A 27,946-nucleotide genomic window follows, 5' to 3' on the forward strand; every position below is an offset into this window, starting at 1 on the left:
AAGAGGGCACTGAAAGACTTCATGAAGAGAAGTGAGGCCCGAGAATCTTCCTCCAGCAGCCATCCTCATCGGATTGCAGCAGCGGGGGATCCACAAGCTACAGCGGCAAGGAGCCTCCAGGATAGTGTTTAAGCAAGCTAAAAGAACACGACCCTTACAATACCATGATTAAGACATTCCCAGTATGAATTAGGATGCTGGAAGTGAGGTGGGATGAAAGAATAAAGGTGCTGAAGGTGAAAATGTTGGAAATGCAAAGAAGGAAGTGTTGGAGGTGTGTTAGGATGAAGGCTGAATGTGAGGGGGGGGTGTGAAAGTATTGGAGGTGAGTTGGGATGAAGGAGTGAAGGTGCTGGAGATGAATCAATTTTTCACTCTGTTAAAAATGACGATGAATAGTGGGAGTTATGTGGAAATATTTTTTCACTCAAAGAATATTTAAGCTGTGGATGTGGTGACAGCAGTTAATGCAGATTAAAAAAGGTTTGGACAAGTTTCTGGAGGAAAAGTCCGTAGTCTGCTATTGAGACAGACGTGGGGGAAAGCCATTACTTGTACTTGTCCTGGGATCGGTTGCATGGAATGCTGCTACTATTTGGGTTTCTGCCAGGTACTTGTGACCTGGATGGACCACTGTAGAAACTGGAGACTGGGCTGGATGGACCATTGTCTGACTGTTCTTATGAATGGGGTGAAGCTGTTCGATGTCAGCTGGAATGAAGAGATGGAGGGTGATGGTGTTGGAATTTTCAGATGAAAGGGAGGGAAGAAGTTGAAATTGGGTTCAGATGGCGTGAAGGCATTGCAGGTGAGTTGAGATGAGTGACTGGGAGATTATGGTGGTGTGTAGGAGAGAAGATATGGGGCTGAATTGGGAGCAACAAACCCTCAGTCTGTGTTCATGTTCATTCCGGGCTGTGGTAATGAAAAGCAGATGCTGGGAAAGAAACACACAGTCTCCAGTGGCTGGGAACAATTATCAAAACAAATCCAAAGCCAAAAATTCCTGCTGAGTTTAAGTCATGTCGAGGAACAGCTGCCCCATTTCTTCCTGCTGTTGTCGGAAGGAAATAAACATGTACAGACCCAGCACTAAGGTGCAGGCATTACCGTGACAGGAAGGCGTCACTGGAAACCTGGATCCTGCTCTAGGGACAGGCATTACTGTGACAGGAAGGGAAGGCTGGGAGTCCAGAACCTGTCCTAGTTTCAAGCATTATGGATGAGAACTCGGAACCTGTACAATACAATTCTTGGATCCCGTAATTTTCTACACAGAATCAATGCGGCTTACATAGTAACATAGTAGATGACGGCAGATAAAGACCTGAATCCAGTCTGCCCAACCTGATTCAATTTAAATTTTTTAATTTTTTCTTCTTAGCTATTTCTGTACTGTGCTTCGGTTCCAACTGCCGAAATCTCTGTTACGACTTAATCCAGCCCATCTACACCCTCCCAGCCATTGAAGCCCTCCCCAGCCCATCCTTCACCAAACGGCCATATACAGACAAAGACCATGCAAGTCTGCCCAGTGCTGGCCTTAGTTCAATTTTTAATATTATTTTCTGATTCTAGATCCTCTGTATTCATCCCACGCTTCTTTGAACTCAGTCACCGTTTTCCTCTCCACCACCTCTCTCGGGAGCGCATTCCAGGCATCCACCACCCTCTCCGTAAAGTAGAATTTCCTAACATTGCCCCTGAATCTACCACCCCTCAACCTCAAATCATGTCCTCTGGTTTTACCATTTTCCTTTCTCTGGAAAAGATTTTGTTCTACGTTAATACCTTTCAAGTATTTGAACATCTGAATCATATCTCCCCTGTCTCTCCTTTCCTCTAGGGTATACAGCAAAAATGACTCTAGGTCGGAGATCAGCAAATCTAATAGATTGAGATAACATTGATGAGACGGGGACAAAGTCTTTGACAGTGATCTGGGCCCCCCAAGTCACTTCCTGCTGTGACCCTTGGACATTGTCCTATTCTTCCAAAGGTCAGTTTGCCCCGGTACCAAGTGCAAGCAACAAAGGAGGGATGGGGCATCTCTGGTTCCAGTTGCTTCTTGCATTGCTAGTGTGAAATGATGTTGGAGAGAGCAATGTATCCTGGGATGATTTTATGTGGGCTGGGCATGGGATGTTGGGTTACTGACCCCTGACCCAGAAGGCAGTAGTTCTCCCAAATTCCATCCCTTCAGCCCGTGATCAAGGAACAGTCTACAGACTCTGTATCACACACAGGTCATCAGAAGCCAACCTTTCAAAACGACTGGGGGTGTTCAACTGACCACTGAAGGAGTTTGTTCGGTGTACCCCTCTGCTGCCGAGAGAATTTGTGCGTTCTGTAGCATGCCAGCTGGAGCCATATGGCAGTGGCCGTCCTGCACTTGCTAGGTCTCTCTTTAATCTCAGCGGCCTTCAGCTGTTGTTTGTCTCCGGGCTGTCACTCACGCCCTTATTTATAATTGTACAGCTACAAAAACTCATTTCCTCTTTGAGATAGAGTAGACTGTACTTCATTTTTGGCTCCCTTGTGTATGTCATCTGAGGAACTGCTCCCTATCTTTGGTGGGGAGGCACATAACAAACGATGCCAGAGAGAAACCAACTCGGTGCCCAAGAAGGTGGTTGGGTTGTACCTGCCACGCACTGCAGGTTACTTTCCCCCGTGATTTCGTAGTGCAAAAATCATTACTTAGCTGAAGTACTCAGTGCCTGATTACATCCTTTCACCTTTTAGGGTCCCAGAATGCCACCTTGTGGCATATCTAGCATGTGTACAAAACAACAAAAGAACCAAAGGTCCAACTTCGTCTGCAGTGAAAAAACAGACCAGAGAAAACAAACCAAAACTGCAGACTTGTACACGGTGCAGGCAAATTTTATTTTGACAAATAAATCTTAACTAAAAACCTTTTACCAGACAGGGGACCCAACACGGTCCGTGTTTCGGACAACCTTCATCAGGGGTCCATGGTAATAAAGGTAAAAAGAAATATATCACAAAAAGAAGCCTGGAAAAATAGCGTTTGGTAGCACACCAGTGAATCTCTGAAATGCACTACAAGTTCGTCACACACTGTGTGCTACCAAACGCTATTTTTCCAGGCTTCTTTTTGTGATATATTTCTTTTTACCTTTATTACCATGGACCCCTGATGAAGGTTGTCCGAAACACGGACCGTGTTGGGTCCCCTGTCTGGTAAAAGGTTTTTAGTTAAGATTTATTTGTCAAAATAAAATTTGCCTGCACCGTGTACAAGTCTGCAGTTTTGGTTTGTTTTCTCATATCTAGCATGTGTGACACCCGGGGCCCATCATTTTTTGACACCCCCTCATCTCTATGAAAAACATGATTTTCAGTAACAGTCCACACTTCGCACAAGAGTGTACCAAAGAAAAGGCAACATCTTACATACTGCAGATCGATCCTGTACAATCAATGCTAACAGAGAACCATGTCTTTCGTACACACAGAACGCAGAAAACACCTTCACAAACTGACCCTCCTCACCCCCTTTCTACAAAATCGTAGTGCGGTTTTTAGCACTGGCCACAACGTAATGGCTTTGAAGCTCATAGAATGCCTATGAGTGTCGAGCCTAATATCGCCGCAAGCTTGCCCCTGTCCCCTCTCTCCTCCCCGCTTCCATAAAGTAAGGGCCGTTTTGAGTCCAAAAGGGGTGGAGGAGAGCTGACAAATATGTTCCTACTTTGGGCCATGACTCCAATAACGTTTCTGGTCATTCATTCCTACTGGAACATCTGGCCTTGATCAACCCTAGGCAAATACAGGAACACAAATTAAAAGTCCTAATATACACGCACATGCCAGACTCTGCATGCATGTCATACAACACCAGAGAAATAGAAACAAATGCATGGACAAGATGTAAATTCTCAAAACCAAAGTTGAAAATAAAATCATTTTCCTACCTTTGTTGTCCATCTCTCTCCTTCCTTTTCTCCCTTTTTGGGGTCTGGTATATCCTCCTCCTCCTATTGCCTACCATGGTTTGGCATTTCTGTCCTCACCTTCCCTGCCCCAGAGGTCTAGCATCTTTCTTTTTTCCCGCTCCATCCCCTTGGTCCAGCATTTCTTTAATGCCCCTCCCCCCCCCCCCCGATCCCCCAGCGACCCAACCCCCCTGCATTCCTCCCCTCCAAGTGATCTGTTAAGGCAGCCTCTCTTTCATCCTTCAGGCAGCCGGTAGCCCTAAGCTTTCCCTCTGCTACTGCTTCCTGTCTATGAGGGAACAGGCGACAGGAAGCAGTAACAGAGAGAAAGCTTCTGGGCCACCAAAGGCAACGTGGGTTCACTCACGCTGCCGGCTGCTCGAAGGATGAAAGAACTGCAGCGATGAATCCCACGGAGGGGGGACGGCTAAAACCTCAGACTGTGTGATCGTGGGACCTTGCTATACCTCCCCGTGGCTGCCAGTTCTGCTCCGGAACAAGGAAGTGACGTCAGAGGGGGTGGACCAGCAGCCACGGGGAGATGCAGAAAGGTCCCGCGATGACTCAGTTTAAAGTTTACTGCTGCTGGTTCAGGAAAGCAGCAGCAGCAGAGTAAGGAAGGTGGTTCCGGACCTGGTGGGCCAGCTGTGCACCCCCTTAGGGCAGACAACCCCCCCACCGGCACCCCCTTTGCTATGCCACTGATGCCACTACCTTTTCTAGAGCAGCCTGGCATCCACTCATTTCTGTGAAAAAAATATATTTCCTGCGATTTGATTCAACTCCCTGAAGATTCATATCATGTTCTCTAGTTCTAGAGCTTCTGGTCATTTGCAAAAGGCTCATTTGTTCAGTCATTTCTTTCAGTTGTTTAAAGGTCTGTAGCTCTCCCCTCCGTCTCTCCTCTCCAGGCTCTTCTCACACTTCGTGATGGGGGCTGTGGATTTAACTTTGCAATCCCCATGTGGAAGAACTAATGTACCTTTTTTTTCTGTTGCTTCTGTGATTTGAAATAAACTCTTGTTTCTAATCTGAAAGAAAGCATTGATTCATGGTAAACAGCCTTATAGTCTTTGGAAAAAGGCAGTGTAGAAATTTGAGAAATAAGTAAGAAGCCTCACAGGAGGGGATATTTGGGAGGAAAGACGGGTTTTGTTGATTCTTGTTCTGTAATTGTGATGTACAGAATATTGGGTTTTTTATATTTTAATAAAATGATAGCTATGAGGGCTTGTGCATATGGGATCAGACTAAGTTCACAGGGACAGGGACGGAGCTCGTGGGGACAGGGCAGGGATGGGAACAAACTTTGACCCCATGTGATTCTCTACCTAGCATCCTTCCTGCTACAGCCGTTGCCTTTGGATCCTCAGATACTTGTCTGTGTGTATCAGCCTCTCACCTCCTGGCACATATGGTTCCCTCAGATTTCTACTCCCCAAGTACATCACTGTGCACTTCTTTGCTTGAATTTTAGTTGCCAAGCCTTAGACCATTCTTCTATCTTTTACCGATCCTTTTTTGTGTTTTCCACTCCCTCTGGGGTGTCCTCGCTGCTAAGAATCATGGAAAAGGATCTGCAAAAGTTAGAAGAATGGCTTTTGCAGATCTTTCTTTGTGTTTTTCACTCCCTCCGAGGTGTCCACTTTGTTAAAAATCTTGGTGTTTTCTCTCTGTGAAGCTTGCTTTCCATACAGAAGAGGGGGTTTATAAGATTACAGAGCTCCTGTCTGAATAAAAAGAATGTGCCTCCTCTGCATAGAGGTGTTCTCTGAGGTGCAGTTTGGGTGGAGCTGGGTACACGCTAGAGAGTTGCGCGGGGACAGAAATCCCACCCATCCCTGTCCGTCCTCCCCAGGATCCTCTCCGTCCCCACCTGTCCCCGCCAGGATCCTCTCCGTCTCCACCCGTCCCTGTCAGGATCCTCTCCGTCCCCACCCGTCCCCGCCAGGATCCTCTCCGTCCCCACCTGTCCCCGTCAGGATCCTCTCTGTCCCCACCAGGATCCTCTCCGTCCCCACCCGTCCCCACCAGGATCCTCTCCGTCCCCACCCATCCCCGCAAGGATCCTCTCCGTCCCCACCTGTCCCCTTCAGGATCCTCTCTGTCCCCACCAGGATCCTCTCCGTCCCCACCAGGATCCTCTCCGTCCCCACCCATCCCCGTCAGGATCCTCTCCGTCCCCACCCGTCCCCGCCAGGATCCTCTCCGTCCCCACCTGTCCCCATCAGGATCCTCTCTGTCCCCACCAGGATCCTCTCCGTCCCCACCAGGATCCTCTCCGTCCCCACCCATCCCCATCAGGATCCTCTCTGTCCTCCCCAGGATCCTCTCCGTCCCCACCTGTCCCCATCAGGATCCTCTCTGTCCTCCCCAGGATCCTCTCCGTCCCCACCTGTCCCCGCCAGGATCCTCTCCGTCCCCACCCGTCCCCGTCAGGATCCTCTCCGTCCCCGCCAGGATCCTCTCCGTCCCCACCTGTCCCCGTCAGGATCCTTTCTGTCCCCACCAGGATCCTCTCCGTCCCCACCCGTCCCCACCAGGATCCTCTCCGTCCCCACCCATCCCCGCAAGGCTCCTCTCCGTCCCCACCTGTCCCCTTCAGGATCCTCTCTGTCCCCACCAGGATCCTCTCCGTCCCCACCAGGATCCTCTCCGTCCCCACCCATCCCCGCCAGGATCCTCTCCGTCCCCACCCGTCCCCGCCAGGATCCTCTCCGTCCCCACCTGTCCCCATCAGGATCCTCTCTGTCCCCACCAGGATCCTCTCCGTCCCCACCAGGATCCTCTCCGTCCCCACCCATCCCCGCAAGGATCCTCTCCGTCCCCACCTGTCCCCGCCAGGATCCTCTCCGTCCCCACCTGTCCCCATCAGGATCCTCTCTGTCCCCACCAGGATCCTCTCCGTCCCCACCAGGATCCTCTCCGTCCCCACCCATCCCCATCAGGATCCTCTCTGTCCTCCCCAGGATCCTCTCCGTCCCCACCTGTCCCCATCAGGATCCTCTCTGTCCTCCCCAGGATCCTCTCCGTCCCCACCTGTCCCCGCCAGGATCCTCTCCGTCCCCACCCGTCCCCGTCAGGATCCTCTCCGTCCCCGCCAGGATCCTCTCCGTCCCCACCTGTCCCCGTCAGGATCCTTTCTGTCCCCACCAGGATCCTCTCCGTCCCCACCCGTCCCCACCAGGATCCTCTCCGTCCCCACCCATCCCCGCAAGGCTCCTCTCCGTCCCCACCTGTCCCCTTCAGGATCCTCTCTGTCCCCACCAGGATCCTCTCCGTCCCCACCAGGATCCTCTCCGTCCCCACCCATCCCCGTCAGGATCCTCTCCGTCCCCACCCGTCCCCGCCAGGATCCTCTCCGTCCCCACCTGTCCCCATCAGGATCCTCTCTGTCCCCACCAGGATCCTCTCCGTCCCCACCAGGATCCTCTCCGTCCCCACCCATCCCCGCAAGGATCCTCTCCGTCCCCACCTGTCCCCGTCAGGATCCTCTCTGTCCCCACCAGGATCCTCTCCGTCCCCACCAGGATCCTCTCCGTCCCCACCCGTCCCCGCCAGGATCCTCTCCGTCCCCACCCATCCCCGCAAGGATCCTCTCCGTCCCCACCTGTCCCCGTCAGGATCCTCTCTGTCCCCACCAGGATCCTCTCCGTCCCCACCCGTCCCCGCCAGGATCCTCTCCGTCCCCACCTGTCCCCGTCAGGATCCTCTCTGTCCCCACCAGGATCCTCTCCGTCCCCACCCATCCCCGCAAGGAATTACCTCCATCCCCGCCCATCCCCATAAAAAGCAGCAATTACTTCTGACAGGATCATCAATTCTTTTGTGTTTGCGCTGCTGTTTTCCTTGTGGAATCTCTTTGGTGAACCCTTTTTTTGTTTTCTGTTCAGGTAATTAACTTATAAACCCCCTCTTTTACTAAGGCTGACGTGTCCATTAGATTATATGGACGAACCCTGCTTCCAAAGCCTTCCATCCCCGTGGGCCAGAGGGGGGTCCCCGTGGGAGTCCCGTGGGTTAGGAGGAGATTCCTGTGGGACCCGCAGGATTCCCATGATCCCCGTTCCCGTACAGACCTCTAGTACACGCACACAACACATGCACACATTTGTACCTTTTCAGTAAAGCTGAATTTTCAGAATGTAATGGTTGAGTGGAAGGCAGCAGAAGGTAATGATCAATGGAGATTACTCGGAAGAAAGGGATGTTACCTGTGGTGTGCCTCAAGGTTCTGTTCTTTTGAACATTTGTATATACGATATTGCTGAAGGGTTGTCGGGTAAGATTTTCCTCTTTGCGGATGATACGAAAATATCCAATAGAGTAGACACGCGGTTTACAACAGGGGTGTCAAAGTCGGGTTTTCAGGATTTCTCCAATGAATATGCATGAGATCTATTTGCATGCACTGCTTTCATTCTATGCTAATAGATCTCATGCATATTCATTGGGGAAATCCTGAAAACCCGACTGGATTGCGGCCCTCAAGGAGAGACTTTGACACCCCTGGTTTACAACAAGAGAGGCTGCAGGAATGCAGCGAAGTTACATCAAGAGCATGAAGTAGGAGGAAACAATTAGGCGTGTAACATAATTATATATATCAGAAGGCAGGAGAATGCAAGTAACATATTATGGTTTTGACGGGTTTTTTGTTTCTGCGGTGCGAGCTTTATATTCTTTTCCACAAGCAAAATTGGTGTTGAAGGATTTTGAAACGGAAAAGTTCTTGATTTATAGGGAGATGAGACAAGGATGTCCCTTATCGCCATTATTATTTGTGCTTACTTTAGACCCTCTTATTAGGGACATATATGCAATGCCATCTATAAGAGGGATTGATATAGGAAATGCTACTTTTAAGTTATCAGCTTTTGCAGACGATATTTTAGTGCAGTGATTCCCAACCCTGTCCTGGAGGAACACCAGGCTAATCGGGTTTTCAGGCTAGCCCTAATGAATATGCATGAGAGAGATTTGCATATGATGGAAGTGATAGGCATGCAAATTTGCTTCATGCATATTCATTAGGGCTAGCCTGAAAACCCGATTGGCCTGGTGTTCCTCCAGGACAGGGTTGGGAACCACTGTTTTAGTGCATCTTACGGATCCTTTCCATTCCTTACAGGCTTTATTGGAATTGATTAAAGAATATGGTGATTATTCTGGTTTCTGATTAAATTTGGATAAATAGGAGGTGTTGGCATCCTCTGTGGAAGTTCAGGCCTTATGGGGGACAGAGTTTCCTTTGATTTGGGCGCAAAGGTAGTTTGTGTATTTGGGGACTGTGATGACTATATCGCCTTAATGTGGATAAACTTCAACAAAAGATGGATCTCTTGCTGAACACCTGGAAGGCTTTACCCCTTTCCTTGATGGGATGCATCTGCTTGGTTTATCTTTCCCAAATGGTTGTATGCTTGCTAAAGAAGGATTTACACATTTTTTTATAAAAAAAAGTTTCTCGTTTCTGTTGAATGGCCAAGAAACCTAAATTACAGTTGACACAATTGTTGGGATCTTGGAATAGGGGAGGATTGGGATTACCTGATTTGCGAATCTATAATTATTCATGTCTGCTTCGCCATTTGGGAGATTAGATAAATATGACCAACATTTACACCCCACTTCATATGGAACAGGAGATTTTTGCTCCTTTCAATATATTTGCGTTACTTCATAGTTCCCGTAGGGCATTGCCCTCTCTGTTTTGTTCAAGTTTATTATTTAATACCTTACAAGCGGCTTGGCGTTGGCTTGTGCATGCTTTGGGAGGTGATCCATTGGTCTCTGATTTTTTGCCTTTGCAGGGTAATCTGGCCTTTCCTTCTGGAAGGGAATCTAGAGAGTACTGATTATGGGGAGCTAGAGGAGTTTTATATTTAGAACATATGTTGGGAGATGAAGGAGAGCTATTGACTCGTGAAGAATTGTTAGCTAAGGTAGGAAATGCTGGGGGGGCACAGTTTGCGTGTTTTCAAGTGGAGCACTATGTGAGATCCCTTGACAGAGCACAATTGAGATTGCATATGGGGGCTAAATTACGAGAGTTGTTTACTCGGGAGGAGGGGGGTGTCTCTTTCGGTATCTTGTATATATACTAGATTGCAAAAGTTGCTACCTGAGAAGAACTACAGGTACATTAGAGGTAAATGGGAAAGAGAACTAGAGCTTAATTTTGGACATTGGGATATAGCTCGAACTCTGAGGTCGACACCGGGGTTGACCCCGTGTGCATGGTTAAGAGAAACATATTATAGGGTTACATTACGTGCTTATTATACTCGTACACAGTTATATTATAGTGGAGGTCTCCCTATACCATTGTGTCATAAATGTGGGATTGGGAGTCAAACTTTGGGACATACATTTTGGACTTGTCCCATTATTCAAAATTTTTGGAAAAGAATAATAGCCTATATGTCAAAAATAATTGGGAGATCTTTACGTACTTTTCCGACCCATTTTGTTTTAGAGTTGCCAGAGGCTTTCAGACATTTGCCTAGGGGTCATCGGGTGCTGTGTAGGAAGATGAGTTTATTGGCCAAAAAATGTATTTTACAATATTGGACGGTCCCTGACCCCACAAAGTTTTGGCATTGGGGAAACCAGTTACATCAGTTGGCCATCTGGGAGGCGAGAGATGCTGGAAGGCCTGAGAAGCGAAAGTTGATGTTTATGAATATATGGGAGCCTTACTTACAAACCTTGCATCCTAAGAGCCATAGTGCGGTCTTAAGATGGGTGTCCTAGAGTGTATTGATGTGTCATAGTGAGGTGAATTAGAGAATACCATTGGGGGAGGGGGGTTATGGGTGGGGAGGTGGGGGGTATTTATGCTTCTTATTTTATATTATTTGATGCATTGTTGTTTTATTATGCATAATGTGATGCTCTATTGTTGTTTTTGATATTGTTTGCATCAATAAAAATTGTTTGAATCTAAAGACCCGAATGGTCCATCCAGTCTGCCTAACCTGATTCAATTTAACTTTTTTTCTTCTTATCTATTTCTGGGCAAGAATCCAAAGCTCTACCCGGTACTGTGCTTGGGTTCCAACTGCTGAAGTCTCCGTCAAAGCTCACTCCAGTCCATCTACACCCTCCCAGCCATTGAAGCCCTCCCCAGCCCATCCTCAACCAAAAGGCCATATACAGACACAGACCGTGCAAGTCTGCCCAGTACTGGCCTTAGTTCTTCAATATTTACTATTTTCTGATTCTAGATCAGGGATCTCAAAGTCCCTCCTTGAGGGCCGCAATCCAGTCGGGTTTTCAGGATTTCCCCAATGAATATGCATTGAAAGCAGTGCATGCAAATAGATCTCATGCATATTCATTGGGGAAATCCTGAAAACCCGACTGGATTGCAGCCCTCAAGGAGGGACTTTGAGACTCCTGTTCTAGATCCTCTGTGTTCATCCCACGCTTCTTTGAACTCTGTCACCGTTTTCCTGTCCACCACCTCTCTCGGGAGCGCATTCCAGGCATCCACCACCCTCTCCATAAAGTAGAATTTCCTAACATTGCCCCTGAATCTCCCACCCCTCAACCTCAAATTATGTCCTCTGGTTTTACCATTTTCCTTTCTCTGGAATAGATTTTGTTTCAGTGTTAATACCTTTCAAGTATTTGAACGTCTGAATCATATCTCTCCTGTCTCTCCTTTCCTCTAGAGTATACATAGAAGTAGACGTAGAGGAAATTGTTTGAGGAAGTTTCAATGAATTTATCAAATAAATGGGTTATCAGTGATCTTCTGAATGATTGGTATGACGATGAGTTAAGGAGTAAGTCACTTAGAGTATTGTTCCTCCTTCCTGCTTGGAAGGAAAGTGTCTTGTCGAGGAATCTTTTGAACTGACATCCTTTGGGATTTGGAAAGGTGAATAATAGTGTTCTGCATGAGAGGCGGAGTTTGTTTTGAAGAACAAAGTGTTTCAGAAGGTAGGTGGGTGCAGTACCAAATAGTGTTTTGAAACATAGACAACCGGATTAGAAAATTATTCTGGCCTTGACTGGTAGCCAGTGCAGTTTTTGGAAATATGGAGTGATGTGGTCAAATTTTATCAGGTCCAAAAATCAGTCGTATGGCTGTGTTTTGGATTGTTCTCAATCTGTTGGTATTTTTTGTAGGATCCTAGGTAAATGATGTTGCAGTAGTCCAGTGAGCTTAGGATTAGTGATTGTACTAGCAGTTTGAACGATGCAAAATTGAAATATGGTTTTATTGTACGTAGTTTCTATAAAAGGCAGAAGTTTTTTGTTTTTTTTTACTAAAATGTCGGTGTGGGCGTCGAATGTCAGTTGTTGGTCTAAGGTCACTCCTAGGATTTTTACGATGGGGTTAATAGGTTCTCCTTTGTAAGCTGATTGATTTGTATTTGTTTGTTGGGGTGGCCATGAATATTTTGGTATTTCGGGGTTAAGTTTTCATTTGAAGTTTTTTGTCCATTGTTCTACGTGATCAATGACAGATGAAATGAAGTGTTTGGTTTCAGTCGATAGTGTAGAGAAGGGGATGATAATTGTTATGTCATCAGCATATATGTATGTTTGGAGATTTAGTATGGATAGTTCATGGCCTAGTGAAGACATGTATAGATTGAACAGGGTTGGTTATAGTGGAACACCACAGGAATTGGTCCAAGATTGGGAGTAGACTTGTTCATTGATGACTTGGTAGGATCGATTTTTTAGGAAGCCTTTGAACCAATTTAACACGTGGCCAGAGATGCCTATGGCATCTAGATAGTTTAGTAGTATGTCGTAGTCTACCAGGTCAAACGCAATTCTGAACAATTTAGTTGCAAAGGGGCTATAGCTGAACTGCTTCAACTAATAGCCAATCTGTCGATCAAATCGGGAAGGATTCCGGAAGACTGGAAAGTGGCGAATGTTACGCCGATCTTCAGGAAAGGTTCGAGGAGAGATCTGGGAAACTACAGACTGGTGAGTCTTACCTTGGTATCAGGAAAGATGGTAGAGGCGCTGATAAAGGATCACATCATTGATCACCTGATGGACACGATTTGATGAGGACCAGCCAGCACGGATTCAGCAAAGGAAGATCTTGCTTGATGAACTTCCTGAACTTCTTTGAGGGACTAAACAGGCAGATAGACAAAGGTGACCCGGTCGACATTGTTTATCTGGATTTTCAGAAGGTGTTCGACAAGGTTCCGCATGAACAACTACTTTGAAAAATTGCGAGTCACGGAATCGAGTGTGAAGTACTCACGTGGATTAAAAACTGGTTGGCGGATAGGAAACATAGAGTGGGGGTAAATGGACAATACTCGGACTGGAAGGGCATCATCAGTGGGGTGCCACAGGGCTCGGTACTTGGACCCGTGTTCTTCAACATATTTATAAACGACCTGGAAATTGATACGACGAGTGAGGTGATTAAATTTGCAGCTGATACAAAGTTATTCAGAGTAGTGAAGACACAGGAGGATTGCAAAGACCTGTAACGTGACATAAACATGCTCGAGAAATGGGCTGCGTCATGGCAAATGAGGTTTAATGTGGATAAGTGTAAGGTGATGCATGTCGGTAACAAAAATCTTATACACGAATACAGGATGTCTGGTGCAGTACTTGGAGAGACCCCCCCCCCAGGAAAGAGACATGGGAGTTCTGGTCGACAAGTCAATGAAGCCATCCGTGCAATGTGCGGAGGCGGAGAAAAGGGCGAACAGAATGCTAGGAATGATTAAGAAGGGGATCACGAACAGATCAGAGAAGGTTATCATGGCTGTACTGGGCCATGGTACGCCCTTACCTGGAATACTGCGTCCAGCACTGGTCGCCGTACATGAAGAAGGACATGGTACTACTTGAAAGGGTCCAGAGAAGAGCGACTAAAATGGTTAAGGGGCTGGAGGAGTTGCCGTACAGTGAGAGATTAGAGAAACTGGGCCTCTTCTCCCTTGAAAAGAGGAGACTGAGAGAGGACAAGATCGAAACATTCAAGATAATGAAGGGAACAGACTTAGCAGATAAAGACAGGTTGTTCACCCTCTCCAAGGTAGGGAGAACGAGAGGTCACTCTCTAAAGTTGAAAGGGGATAGATTCCGTACAAACGTAAGGAAGTTCTTCTTCACCCAGAGAGTGGTAGAAAACTGGAACGCTCTTCCGGAGTCTGTTATAGGGGAAAACACCCTCCAGGGATTCAAGACTAAGTTAGACAAGTTCCTGCTGAACCAGAACGTATGCAGGTAAGGCAAGTCTCAGTTAGGGCACTGGTCTTTGACCTAAGGGCCGCCACGGGAGCGGACTACTGGGCACGATGGACCACTGGCCGGCCCAGCAGCAGCTATTCTTGTTTTTATGTAGTATTTGCTATCCCTGCTTTTCGGCTTGTTTTTCAGAGTAGACATTAGAATTGATCTGCATGTACAAATACCTCCATGTGCAATGGGACAGGTCTACAACAGTGGACTGCTCATTTTCCAAATACATGCTAAGGCTCTCACATTTCAGGTATGGCCGATAGGTTCCTTCCCCAGAGAGCTTACATTCTACTGGAAGCAGGGAAGTGCTTTGTTTAAGAAATGTCAGTGGAGAGCTGGTTTCCCTGACTGCTCTAGCCACTAGGTCACACCTCTACAGTGGAAACTATCTCCTACAGACTTTTGGGATAGCCTAGGAATATTACGGACATCCTCTCCTATGGAACATGAGCTAGTCCAGGAATTTTAGAGATGGTCTCTACTACTGACTGTGAAATAACCCAGGGACCTTTCAGACACCCTCTCCCAAATATAGCTTTAGCTACTGTGAACTCTAGATAATATCTTCTGGGATACAAATGCTTTATTTAGAGCTGACAGAGGTTCTGGCAGGGCTTGAGTTCATCTCAGAGCAGCTGTAGCAGATTAAAATGTGCCTCAGATAAGATTTATCAGCACTTGTGATCCTGTGAGGCAGTGACTTGACACCTGCGACACACTCGTAGTGAACCAGGCCTGAGAAGCCTTGTTTGGTTCTGGTCACAGCGCTGCTAGAGAGGAGAAATACTGGACCAGATACTGCAGCTGGCAGAACACTTGTGCCCATCTGTCAACCGGTAGTAGGGAAAAGAGCAAGGAAGGAGAAGGGAGAGAGAGGAGAAACAGAAAGAGGAGTGGGAAGGGGTGGTAAAAAGTAAGAGAGATTGCTCACTTCATGTTAGACTGGGCCAAGCCAGTCGTGGTTTTCATTAAGAAAATCAGACTTATAACTCCATTAGGACAAAACCAGCTTTTTTAGGATGACCCTAGAAGAATGTTTCTCAATGAGAGTGCCACCAAGAGCAGGAGAGATGTCACCCAAAGTTTGCTATAAACAGCAAATCCATGCTTTCCTCAGCAATCCCTTGTGTCTGCTGCAATCTAGGGAGAGGACAAAGTAGAGAGCCAGGTACTTGGAATTGCTACAGCTGCTCCCTTATTCTGCCATCCCATACCCCACAAAAAATGAAACCCTTAGAGCAATGTTGTTTGATCTTGATTTAGATGGGATTTTGATTAGATTGATTACACTAAATAGGACTAAATGATGTATGGGGCAGTTCTCATTTAGACTTATGTCTGGTGCTGGTCACCTATGAGTTACTGCCCGAGCCCATAATCCCTCGTTTGTATGCCAAGGGCTCATACTGATGTCCATTATTTAAAGAATTTCTGGAATAATTTTGCATTTTTCCAAGTTCAAACATTCTCCCCGAGGGATTAAGAGAGTTAGCCAATTATAGATTGTATCCCATACCCCAACCATCACTACTTCCACCAGCAAAAGCTACTGGCAATGTGGCAGGTCTGCTTCCTCCCTCTTCCCCCCCTCGATAATCGAAATCCCTGCCTCTCTGTGCTGTCATCCAGCCATCATTGGAAATACTGTAACCTGCCCCCTCTCCTGTCCATGCTTGCTGTTGCATGCCTGGCCACAATCACTGCCCTTACTGACCACAGAGGAGCAGACAGATGAAGAAACGTTTACGGAGATTAGGAAGGCTGGCAAAACGGGCATCAGTATAATAATGGGTGATTTCAATTACTACAGTAAATAGGAAGCCAGAGTTCTAACTCAATCGCAGTAGTTTAGAAATATAACACACCCTTAAATATGATGGAGAAAAAGACCTCAGTTCTCCTAGGACAAGCAGGATGAGTCAGCCACATATGGGTGTTGTCCCAACAGCTCCCAATTTACGGATAAGCTCTCCAATAGCTCAGAGAGATTTTTTTTTTTTTTTTCTCTGAGCACGTGCAGTGCCCAGGCACCACTGGGCATGCCCGAGCCCTACCCATTTCCCCCCTGCTTCCCCTTAATCCCCAGTCTTTAGTTTCCGCCTGTTCCCATCGGTCGGATTTTTCCACAGCTCTCCATTTTTCTACAATCAAAACTTGTAATATTTACCATCTTGAAGATGCCAGAAACATCAAAGAAATGTCTGGGCTGCAGGAAAAGGATGAGCACACTGGACCCTCACAACCTGTGCGTTCGCTGCTTGGGCACAGCGCACGAGGAACAGTGTTGCATGCACTGCGTCCGTCTGTCTCCACGGGCACGCAAGCTAAGGAAGAGGGCACAGAGAGACTTCTTGAAGAGAAGTGAGGCCCGAGAATCTTCCTCCAGCAGCCATCCTCATCAGAGCGTAGCAGCGGGGGATCCACATAGGAATCCGGTGAGGAGCCTCCAGGACGTCCTGGCTCAGTCAACCCCCCCGACTGCAACTTGCCCGGTCGAGAAATCTCTCCCGGAGGTCCTGCATGCTGTCGCTAGCCGCCAGCCCCTGCAGGAAGCCGATCGGGGTTCGCCCTCCGGCCCCCCCTCCCAAAGTCATCGGGAGCACCATCGGCCTCTGCCCAAGCGGGCACATCGCTGGGGGCGCCTCCCGGTCTCGCACTTGCCCCCACGTGTGGACCGTAAGAGAAGCCATCTCCCTGCTCCTCCACAGCCCGATCCAGCGTGAAGCCACGCCCCCCAGCAACGAGGGAGCAGCAAATGGAAAGGGAGCCCGGGGAGACACCAGCCTGCAGGCAGCCACGCCTCCCACCAATGGAGTTGCAGCCAGCTACCGGCCTAACACGCCCCCTAGCAAGGGAGGAGCCAATCCCCGATCAGCCATGCCTCCTAGCAGCAGAAGATTGCCGCCCAGGTCCGCCCCTCCTGCACAACCAGCCAATCAGCCAACCAGACCCGCCTCCCCGAAGAGAGAACTCGTCGGGGAACCCCTCCTGACATCAGCAGGCATGGAGATTGCAGGGGCACGCCTCCCCGATCAACTCAGGATGCCGGCTCAGCTACAAGCAGCCTGAGAACGGGGCACAATGAGGCACGCTGCAGGGAGAGGAATCGGCACTCCCCCCACCAGCACACTCGGCATCGGGATGCTTCCCGATCTCCCTGGGGGGAGTCCTATCGCCGCCACCACCACCAGCGCAGCCGCAGCAGGGGTGACAGAAGGCACAATCACCACTCCTCTGCAGGACACAGATCCAGAGGGAGAGGCAGCAGGCGACCATACAGCACACCATCTCCCTCCAGCCCTTCTGCATCCTCACCACCGACCAAGCGACGCAAGGACTGCACGGAGGGATTGCCCCACCTGGAGCGTCAGACGACCGGCCAGGGGGTTGAACGTCAGACGACCGGCCAGGGGGTTGACCATCAACAACTGGTCCAGCTTCTGACCCAGCTTCTCGCTCAGCAGGGGACCCCCCAGACACCGCAGCAGCCCAGCACCCAGATGAGCAGCGCCCAAGCTCTACAAGTTAACAGAGCCACTGACATCGACACGGGGGACGAATCCGATGACAGCTTCTTGAGCGCCTATAACTCGGACCGATCCCCTGCGCCATCGCAAACACAGACGACAGCAAAGCCCCTGGCACAAGCACCGGAGGACCTAGCCTATCCCAAGTTTATCCAGAAACTCGCTGCCCTCCTTGGGATCCATGTGGGGGGACCACCAGAACCCACGCCAGAGGATGACGGCCTCCTGCAATCACTGGACTATCCCAAACAGCCAGTAGCGATCCCAGTTCATACGAACCTCCTTGACTGCAGAGACAAGATTTGGCGGACCCCCTCCTCAGGGCCTCCCACATCTAAGAAACTGAGCGCGAAGTACCAGGTCCTCCCGGTCCCAGGATTTGACAAACCGCAGCTGCCACACAACTCCATTGTGGTAGCCTCAGCGCTCAAGAGACACAAGACGGCGCGATCGGCCTCTAACGGTCCGCCTGTGAAGGACCTGAAAACCCTAGATTCCATGGGGAGAAAGACCTTCGAGGGCGCGATGCTTAACACACGAATCGCCGCACACCAGTTCCAGATGATGCTGTACCAGGAGGCCATACAAAAAAAGATAAAACAGGCTCTACAGCTCGCCTCCCAGCCGGTACAGGACTCTCTCTCATCCCTCCTCCATGACCAAGGGGAATGCAACAAGCACCTCTTCAAGGCGGTTTTTGACGTCTTCGAGACATCCAGCCGCATCGGGGGAACGGTTATCCTAGCATGGCGCTTGGCCTGGATCCGTGCATCGGCGCTCCGCGAGGACCTCCACGAGCCCCTGGCGGATGCCCCATGCACAGGAGAACACCTGTTTGGCGACAAGGTCAAAGAGACAGTCGACAGCATTAAAAACGACTGCACCACCCTTCAAACCCTCGCTTCTGACGGCCTAGAACATTGGGCCCCTCCACGAAGACAGCAAAGGAATCACAAGCCCTTCACTGCCAACAGACGCCACTCCGCAGCACCATGCTGGCAGCAGTCTGGGAACCTACGCTCCCAGCCATATAGAAACTCCTACGTGGACAAGCGTCGCCCAAGGGACAGGGGCAATCAAAGGCAGGCTGCCCCCCCCAAAGCAAAAGCAGAATCTTTGACTACCCCCCGAACCAGCAGGGGCCAGTGGGGGGCAGGATTAGATTGTGAGTGCCTGGTCCAGAATCACCACCGACCATCACCGACATCATCAAACGGGGATACCGCATACGGTTCGACTCCCGCCCTCCAGAAAAACCACCGCAGCGGGCGGGGCACCCAACTTCAGACGAGCCTGTTCTCCTGCGACTAGCAGAGGGCCTGCTTCGGGCAGATGCAATAGAGGCGGTGCCACCAGAGGAGATCAACATGGGGTTTTACTCCAGGTATTTTCCCGTGCCAAAGAAGGACAAGGGCAAACGCCCAATCCTGGACCTCCGTCATCTCAACAAGTGCATACACAAAGAACGCTTCCGGATGCACTCCCTGGGCACAGTCCTGCCCCTGATACAGCCCAACGACTGGCTAGCCTTGCTGGACCTACACGACGCCTACACTCATGTGCCTATCCATCCAGCTCACAGGAAGTATCTTCGCTTCAAGATCAAAGAGAGACACTTCCAGTACAAAGCCCTACCCTTTGGACTCTCGACAGCCCCAAGAGTGTTCACAAAGTGCGTGGCCGTGGCAGCGGCACATCTTCATAGAAACATAGAAACATAGAAAGATGACGGCAGATAAGGGCCATAGCCCATCAAGTCTGCCCACACTATTTACCCACCCTCTTAAATCTACTGACCCCCTAAAGAATAATTGTAATTATACTGTCACTCTACTGACTCGCTCATTCAGTCCTAGTGACCCTAACCCTTGGCATGACCTCGTAGGGATCCCACATAGGTATCCCATTTGTTCTTGAAGTCTGAGATGCTGCGTGCCTCGACCACCTGCACTGGAAGCTCGTTCCAATGCTCAATCACTCTCTCCGTGAAGAAGTATTTCCTGGTGTCTCCACGAAACTTCCCTCCCCTGAGCTTGAGCGGATGTCCTCTTGTGGTCGAGGGTCCCCTGAGAAGAAAGATATCATCTTCCACCTCTACCCGTCCCGTGATGTACTTAAATGTCTCAATCATGTCTCCCCTCTCCCTACGCTCCTCGAGAGTGTAGAGCTGCAATTTGCTCAGTCTTTCTTCGTACGGGAGACCCTTTAGCCCCGAGACCATCCTGGTGGCCATCCGCTGAACCGATTCAACTCTGAGCACATCCTTACGGTAATGTGGCCTCCAGAATTGAACACAGTATTCCAGATGCGGTCTCACCATGGCTCTGTACAGTGGCATCATGACTTCAGGTTTCCTGTTGACGAAGCTTCTCTTGATACAGCCTATCATTTGCCGTGCTTTAGATGAAGCCTTCTCCACTTGAGTGGCTGCTTTCATGTCAGCACTGATGATTACTCCTAAGTCTCGTTTTGCCGTAGTCCTAGTTAAAGTTTCTTCATTCAGGGTGTAAGTTCTGCAAGGATTTCCGTTGCCGAGATGCATGACCTTACATTTCTTGGCGTTGAAGCCCAGCTGCCAGATCAAGGACCAACTTTCTAAAGTACGCAGGTCTTGCTCCATAGCATCCTGAAGATTATAGCCGTTTACTACATTGCATAGTTTGGCGTCATCAGCGAATAAGGTTACCTTGCCTTGGAGCCCTTGAGTCAGATCCCTAATGAATATGTTGAAGAGGAGAGGGCCCAGGACCGAACCCTGTGGTACTCCGCTGGTCACCTCTGACATTTTAGAAAGGGTACCGTTGACCACCACCCTCTGAAGTCTGCCACTAAGCCAATCTTTAACCCACGCAGTTAGAGTCTCTCCTAATCCCATAGAATTCATCTTGTTCAGCAGCCTGCGGTGTGGGACGCTGTCAAACGCTTTGCTGAAGTCCAGGTACACGACGTCCAAGGACTCTCCTGAGTCTAGTCTTCTTGTTACCCAGTCAAAGAAGCTTATTAGATTGGACTGGCATGACCTACCCTTGGTGAATCCATGTTGGCTGGGATCCCGGAGATTTCCCTCGTTCAGGATCGTATCTAATTTATACTTAATTAGTGTTTCCATGAGTTTGCACACTATTGAGGTGAGGCTTACCGGTCTATAGTTCGCAGCCTCAGCCTTGCAACCCTTTTTATGTAGAGGAACGACATTGGCTGTTTTCCAGTCCAACGGAACTTTCCCCGTACTTAGTGAGAGATTGAAGAGCACCGCCAATGGTTCTGCCAGGACATCTCTCAATTCTCTGAGCACTCTTGGGTGTAAATTGTCCGGTCCCATGGCCTTGTTTACCTTTAGCCTTGCCAGTTTGTTGTAGACGTCCCCAGGAGTGAACTCAACGTTCTGAAACGGGTCATCCACGTCTTGTATTATCATCAACTGTGGTCCGTGTCCCGGTGCTTCGCAGGTGAAGACTGAGCAGAAATATTCATTTAGTAGTTCTGCTTTTTCTGAATCCGCCACCGCGTAGTTTCCGTCCGGTTGTCTAAGGCGTACTATACCGTCTGTGTTCCTTTTCCTATCGCTGATATACCTAAAGAAGGCTTTGTCCCCTTTTTTAATGTTTTTTGCCAGAGCTTCCTCCACTCGACGTTTGGCCTCCCTAACTGCTGTTTTGACCGCTGCCGATCTGGTCTTATATTCTACTTTAGTTTCTCTTCTCTGGGTGCGTTTGTAGGAAAGAAATGCTTTTTTTCTTCTCCTTAATGAGGAGTGAGATCTCTTCAGTGAACCATTGGGGTTTGTTGTTTCTTTGCCGTTTATCTACTGATTTTATGTAGCGATTAGTTGCTTCGTGTATGGATGATTTCAGATACGACCACATAGTTTCCACATTGCCGGTCTCTGCTTGGTCCTGTAGCGTCTGATGAACGTGATCTCCCATACGTGCGAAGTTGGCGCCCCGAAAGTTGAGCACCTTTGTTTTTGTGATTGATTTAGGGGATCCTTTCCCAATGTTGAACCATACCATGTTATGGTCGCTGGAGGCTAGCGTATCTCCTACCGAGACCTCTGAGATGCTTTCCCCGTTTGTGAGTACCAGGTCTAGGATCGTCTGGGCCCTAGTGGGCTCCGTTACCATCTGTCTGAGATGTACTCCTTTTATGGAGTTCAGAAGCCTCCTGCTGCTGCTGGTTGCTGCTGAAAATGTGTTCCAGTCTGCGTCAGGCATATTGAAGTCCCCTAGCAGCACAGTGTCACCCCGTAGAGTTATATTCTCTATGTCTTCAATTAATTCTGCGTCCATGTTTTCCGGTTGTCTTGGAGGTCTGTATACCACACCAAGATACAGGCATTTTTTACTACCTCGTGCCAGGTTAACCCAGAGGGACTCCCCGGTATACTTGACATCAGTGATCCTGGTAGTTTTGATGTCTTCCTTAATGTATAGTGCTACCCCTCCACCTAACCTGCCCTCTCTGTCCTGACGAAGTAGATTGTACCCCGGTATAGCCATATCCCACCCATGTGCGTCAGTGAACCAAGTCTCGGATATTGCCACCACGTCCAGGTTGGCATCCCTTATTTCAGTTTCTAGTTCTAGAATTTTATTGCCTAAACTGTGTGCATTAACATACATGGCCCTCCACACTTTGTGTTTGCTGAGTCCCTGTAAGGCTATTCCTGACCGAGTCTGTGTGGCTCCAAGAGAACTGTTTGCATATTGGGTCCTTCGCCTGCAGGGAATATGCGTCCTTCCCTATCTCGACGACTGGCTGATAGTGGCCCGCTCACCAGGGGAGGTCCATGCAGCCCTGACAACCACCATAACCCTCCTCCAAGAACTGGGGTTCCTCATCAACTACAAAAAATCCCACCTGATACCCACCCAGAGGATATCATTCATCGGGGCAGTCATCGATACCATACAGACCAAGGCCTTTCTACAGGACGGCCGGATCGACACCTTGACATCCCTGGCCCAGCGCATCTCTGCCAGCAGCTCATCATCAGCATGCTCCTTTCTGCGTCTCCTGGGCCACATGGCGGCCGCAGTCTTTGTTGTCCAACACACCAAACTACACATGAGACCCCTGCAATGGCACCTCAGACGTCACTGGAACCAGCATACCCAACCACTGACCACCAAGATTCCCATTCGCCGACCCATGCACAAGACGCTGCAGTGGTGGATGTCCCGAGAAAATTTAGCGAAGGGGAAACCATTCAGACCACCACCCCACCAGCGGGTGGTCACCACGGATGCCTCCAAACATGGATGGGGGGCACACCTTCTCCATCTTCGCACAGGAGACACATGGTCTGCCCAGGTGTCCTCACTCCATATCAACCTACTGGAGCTCAGGGCCATAGGGAATGCCCTCAAAACCTTCAATCAATGGGTGACAGGCAGGACAGTCCTCATCCAAACAGACAACCAGGTGGCCATGTACTACATCAACAAGCAGGGGGACACAGGGTCAGCTTCGCTCTGCAAGGAAGCCTGCCGCATTTGGGAGTTCGCCATCGCCATTCAGTGCCCCATCCAGGCAACCTACCTCCCGGGGGAGCAGAACGACCTGGCCGACAGTCTCAGCCGCCAGCTGGGCCCCTACGAGTGGTCTCTCAACCCAGCGGTGACGAAGAAGATCTTCAGCACCTGGGGCACACCGAGCATCGACCTGTTTGCGACAGAACTGAACACAAAATGCACGATCTTTTGCTCAAAGAGACCCAGCGCCGTCTCAGTCCCGACGGCCTGTCCCTGAGTTGGAACCACGGACTCTTATACGCCTATCCACCAACACCTCTCATACCCAAAGTCCTGCAGAAGATCCTCCAGGACAGAGCAACGGTGATCATGATTCCCCCGTTCTGGCCCCGGCAACCATGGTTCCCGTTCCTGCAACGGATAGCGGTTCACCCACCTCTCCGCCTCCCGATCAGCGCAGATCTCATAACACAACACGGGAGCGCCACCCTCCATCACAACCTGCGCTCCCTAGCCCTGACCGCATGGATGTTGAGAGGATGAACCTACCACAAGACGTGGAGCACATTCTCATGGCAGCCAGAAGACCTTCAACCCGAAAATGCTACGGATTGAAATGGAGAAGGTTCTGCCACTGGTGCACGAACACACAGCGAGACCCTTACAACTGCCCCATACTGGACATCCTGCAGTACCTACTGAGCCTATCTCAGATGGGCCTAAAACCTACTTCCATCAAGGTCCACCTAAGCGCGATCGCGGCGTACCACGCTGGCTTGGACAACTCACCGGTGTTGGGACACCCGGTATTCGCAAGATTCATGAAGGGACTGTCCAATCTGCACCCACCGGTCAGACCACCACCGCCCGGATGGGACCTGAACTTGGTGCTGCATCTGCTCACCCTCGATCCCTTCGAACCCTTGGGGGAGGCAGACCCCAGATTCCTGGCTTGGAAAACCCTCTTCCTGATCGCCATTGCATTGGCCAGACGTATCAGCGAGATCCAGGCCCTGGTCCATCACCCCCCTACACACTGCTCCATGAGGATAGGGTGGTGCTCAGAACCCACCCCCGATTCTTGCCGAAGGTGGCGTCAGCGTTCCACATCAACCAGTCTATCATCCTCCCCGCACTCTACATTCACCCACAGGGGGGCTCGCAGCCACTACAGCGACACCCCTTGGACTGTGTACGGACCCTAACCACCTACATTAACAGGACACAACAGACCAGACAAGCCTCACAACTGTTCGTCTCCTACGACCATAACAGGCCAGGACGGCCGGTCACCAAACGCACTCTCTCGCGCTGGATATCCCAGTGCATCTCTTTCACCTACAGAAGAGCGCAGCGTGAACCGCCAGTGGGAGCCCACGCCCACCAGCTCAGAGCCGTAGCCACCACTCTGGATCATCTACACCAGGACATCTGCAATGCAGCCACTTGGTCCTCCTTGCACACCTTTACCAAGCACTACTGCCTCGACATAGCATTCCACACCCCGAATGCATTCGGCCAAACAGTCTTGCAAGTGGCCCTCCCCTCCCGGGAGGGACACCAACCACTACCACTGCCTTGACAAGCACTGATCAAGTAGGGGGGCACAGATACTGATTAAGTGCCAGCCAGTACTACATGTCTAGACTAGAGGTTCAATATGCAAGTACTAATTGTTACACGCAATTACGAATTGTTACCGTTTACATGCTATTACGAATTGTTACTGTTGACCAGTTACTTTTTCTCACTGTTCCTTGACGGTTATTGACCAGTTGCACTGTTCGGCGAGTATTATTGCCCAGTTAACACAGCACTTTATTAAAGAAACCTGTTTGCACAACTGAGCCTGCTTTGCCTGATTACCCTGCCCGGCTCGGCCTCCACAGCCAGGCGAGGGATGCACAGAGCGCTAAATCGCAGGTCCATTCGGTACATCCCTCGGCTAGGGAGTCACCCATATGTGGCTGACTCATCCTGCTTGTCCTAGGAGAAAGTGTAGTTACTTACCTGTAACGTAGGTTCTCCGTGGACAGCAGGATAGTCAGCCACACAACCCACCCGCCTCCCCATATGGCCGACCCGGCCACAGCTAGGAACATCCTGGGGATTAAGGGGAAGCAGGGGGGAAATGGGTAGGGCTCGGGCATGCCCAGTGGTGCCCGGGCACTGCACGTGCTCAGAGAGAGAAAAAAAAAAATCTCTCTGAGCTATTGGAGAGCTTATCCGTAAATTGGGAGCTGTTGGGACAACACCCATATGTGGCTGACTATCCTGCTGTCCACGGAGAACCTACGTTACAGGTAAGTAACTACACTTTATGTTTCATAGGTCAGGAAAATATCCAGCAATTCTTTATCTTCCAAATATCTTCATTCTCAGTATCTCAACAGTGTAATAAATGAAGTGTTGGGATTCCATCCTCACCAGACAGAGGCTTTCGTACATAGTATCAAGTACCAAGCTATGCTTATAATGTACTTTGGGCTCTACTGGCCTCTTTCACATCACCTTTTCATCTTAAAAATTTAATTTTTTATATTCTGCATATCCTATAATTCTATGTGGATTACAAATGATTCAGGTATCTGTCCCATCTAAGGTACCTGGGACACTGGGGGATTAAGTGACTTGCCCAGGGTCACTAGGATTTGAACCCACAACCCAGTGTGGGGTTTGAACTCTAACCACTGCACCACACTTTCCTCTGAAATTTGCAGATGAAATTTAATGAGGACAAATGCAAAGTGACAAGTGATGCACATTGGGAAGAATAGTGCAAATCATAGTTCCCAGATACTAGGGTCCACCTTAGGGGTCAGCGCCCAAGAGAAAGATCCAGGTGTCATCATAGACAATATGCTTAAAACTTCTGCCCAATGTATGGCAGTAGCCAAAGAAGCAAACAAGATGCTAGGCATTATTAGACTAAGAATGTTATAATGCCTCTTTATCTCTGCATTCAGTTCTGGTTTCCCTATCTCAAAAAAGGTATAGCAGAATTAGAAAAGGTTCAAAGAAGAGCCACCAAGATAATAAAGGGAACATAACTTCTCTTGTATGAGGAAAGACTAAAGAAGTTAGGGCTCTTCAGCTCGGAAAAGAGACGGCTGAGGAGTGATAGGATTGAAGTCTACAAAATCCGGAGTGGAGTAGAATGGGTACAAATGGATCCATTTTTCACTCCGTCAAAAATGACAAAGACTAGGGGACACTCGATGAAGTTACAGGGGAATACTTTTAAAACCAATAGGAGGAAATGCGTTGCCAGAGGATGTGGTAAGAGTGTTAATGTAGGTGGTTTTAAAAAAGGTTTGGACAAATTCCTGGAGGAAATGTCCATAGTCTGCTATTGAGACCGACATTGGGAAAGCCACTGCTGGCCCTGGGATCGGTAGCATGGAATGTTGCTACCATTTGAATTTTTTGACAGGATACTGGCTAGATGGACCATTGGTCTAACATTCTTATGTTCTTATGAGGAACCTCATAGCCAGATTAAAACCAACTGATGCCCCTTAGCTTTACTGAAAATACATTAATCCTCAATAAGTGCTGAGATATATCATTATTGTATGAAACAAAACATCATATATGTTTATAATGTTTAGAACAAAATCTTTTCCAGAGAAAGGAAAATGGTAAAACCAGAGGACATAATTTGAGGTTGAGGGGTGGTAGATTCAGGGGCAATGTTAGGAAATTCTACTTTACGGAGAGGGTGGTGGATGCCTGGAATGCGCTCCCGAGAGAGGTGGTGGAGAGTAAAACTGTGACTGAGTTCAAAGAAGCGTGGGATGAACACAGAAGATTTAGAATCAGAAAATAATATTAAAGATTGAACTAGGCCAGTTACTGGGCAGACTTGTACGGTCTGCGTCTGTGTATGGCCGTTTGGAGGAGGATGGGCAGGGGAGGGCTTCAATGGCTGGGAGGGTGTAGATGGGCTGGAGTAAGTCTTAACAGAGATTTCGGCAGTTGGAACCCAAGCACAGTACCGGGTAAAGCTTTGGATTCTCGCCCAGAAATAGCTAAGAAGAAAAAAAAAAAATAATAATAATTTAAATTGAATCATGTTGGGCAGACTGGACGGACCATTCGGGTCTTTATCTGCCGTCATCTACTATGTTACTATGTCACTGAAATTCATGTTGGATAATGGGTGTGGCAGACTGCAGTGAACGAGCTAAGAGCATAATAGGGGAAAAAAGCTTCCACTGGTGTCCTTAAGTACCTGCTTATTTTGCTTAAGGGTTCATGCAGGGCTAAGTATCCCCTCTACCTATTTCGTCTCCTACTAACTTTGATCACTGGGTGGAAAGAATGGATTTTAGAAGGGGTAGTGGGGTGAGTTGTGTTGCAAGGGCAAAGGGAGAGAAGACAGGCATTGGGTTATGGAGCATGAGGGATTGAGAAATAGGGGATAAGTCTGGGTGTATGAGAAAGAAGGTAGGAGCCAGGGGACAATCCTTAGAGGTGACATGTTATCCCCTCCTGAAAAAAATGTCTCTCGGGTTTGAGATTAAGTATGGATGTGGTAATGGAGGAAAACAGGGGCTTAGAGGACTGGATGGGAGGGTAAGGATCTTATGTCCAAATGGGAACTTGGGAATGGTGGGGCAGGGACTGAGAGATTGATTAGGGATTCAGGAATTGTATGACAGAAAGAGTAAGACACCTAGGTGGGGGGATGTGAAAGGATGCCTTAGATCTACTGAAGTATTTGAGACAAGCCATAGAA

General features: G+C 49.0%; 1 protein-coding gene across 5 annotated transcripts in view; it reads left to right on the forward strand.

Annotated features, from left to right (window-relative positions):
* CBFA2T3 (CBFA2/RUNX1 partner transcriptional co-repressor 3) overlaps nucleotides 1-27,946 on the forward strand; it is a 178,020-nt gene that overhangs the window by 82,934 nt on the left and 67,140 nt on the right. For 2 of the 5 annotated variants that reach the window (XM_033940939.1, XM_033940938.1), the window contains exon 2: nucleotides 1,847-1,999. The exons of the other annotated variants lie outside the window; for them this stretch is intronic. The gene's annotated coding sequence lies outside the window, so the exon portion shown is untranslated. The remainder of the gene's footprint in view (nucleotides 1-1,846; nucleotides 2,000-27,946) is intronic. 5 annotated transcript variants of the gene reach the window in all.

Source organism: Geotrypetes seraphini, chromosome 4 (genome assembly GCF_902459505.1).
Source record: "Geotrypetes seraphini chromosome 4, aGeoSer1.1, whole genome shotgun sequence".
Lineage (NCBI taxonomy): Eukaryota > Metazoa > Chordata > Amphibia > Gymnophiona > Dermophiidae > Geotrypetes > Geotrypetes seraphini.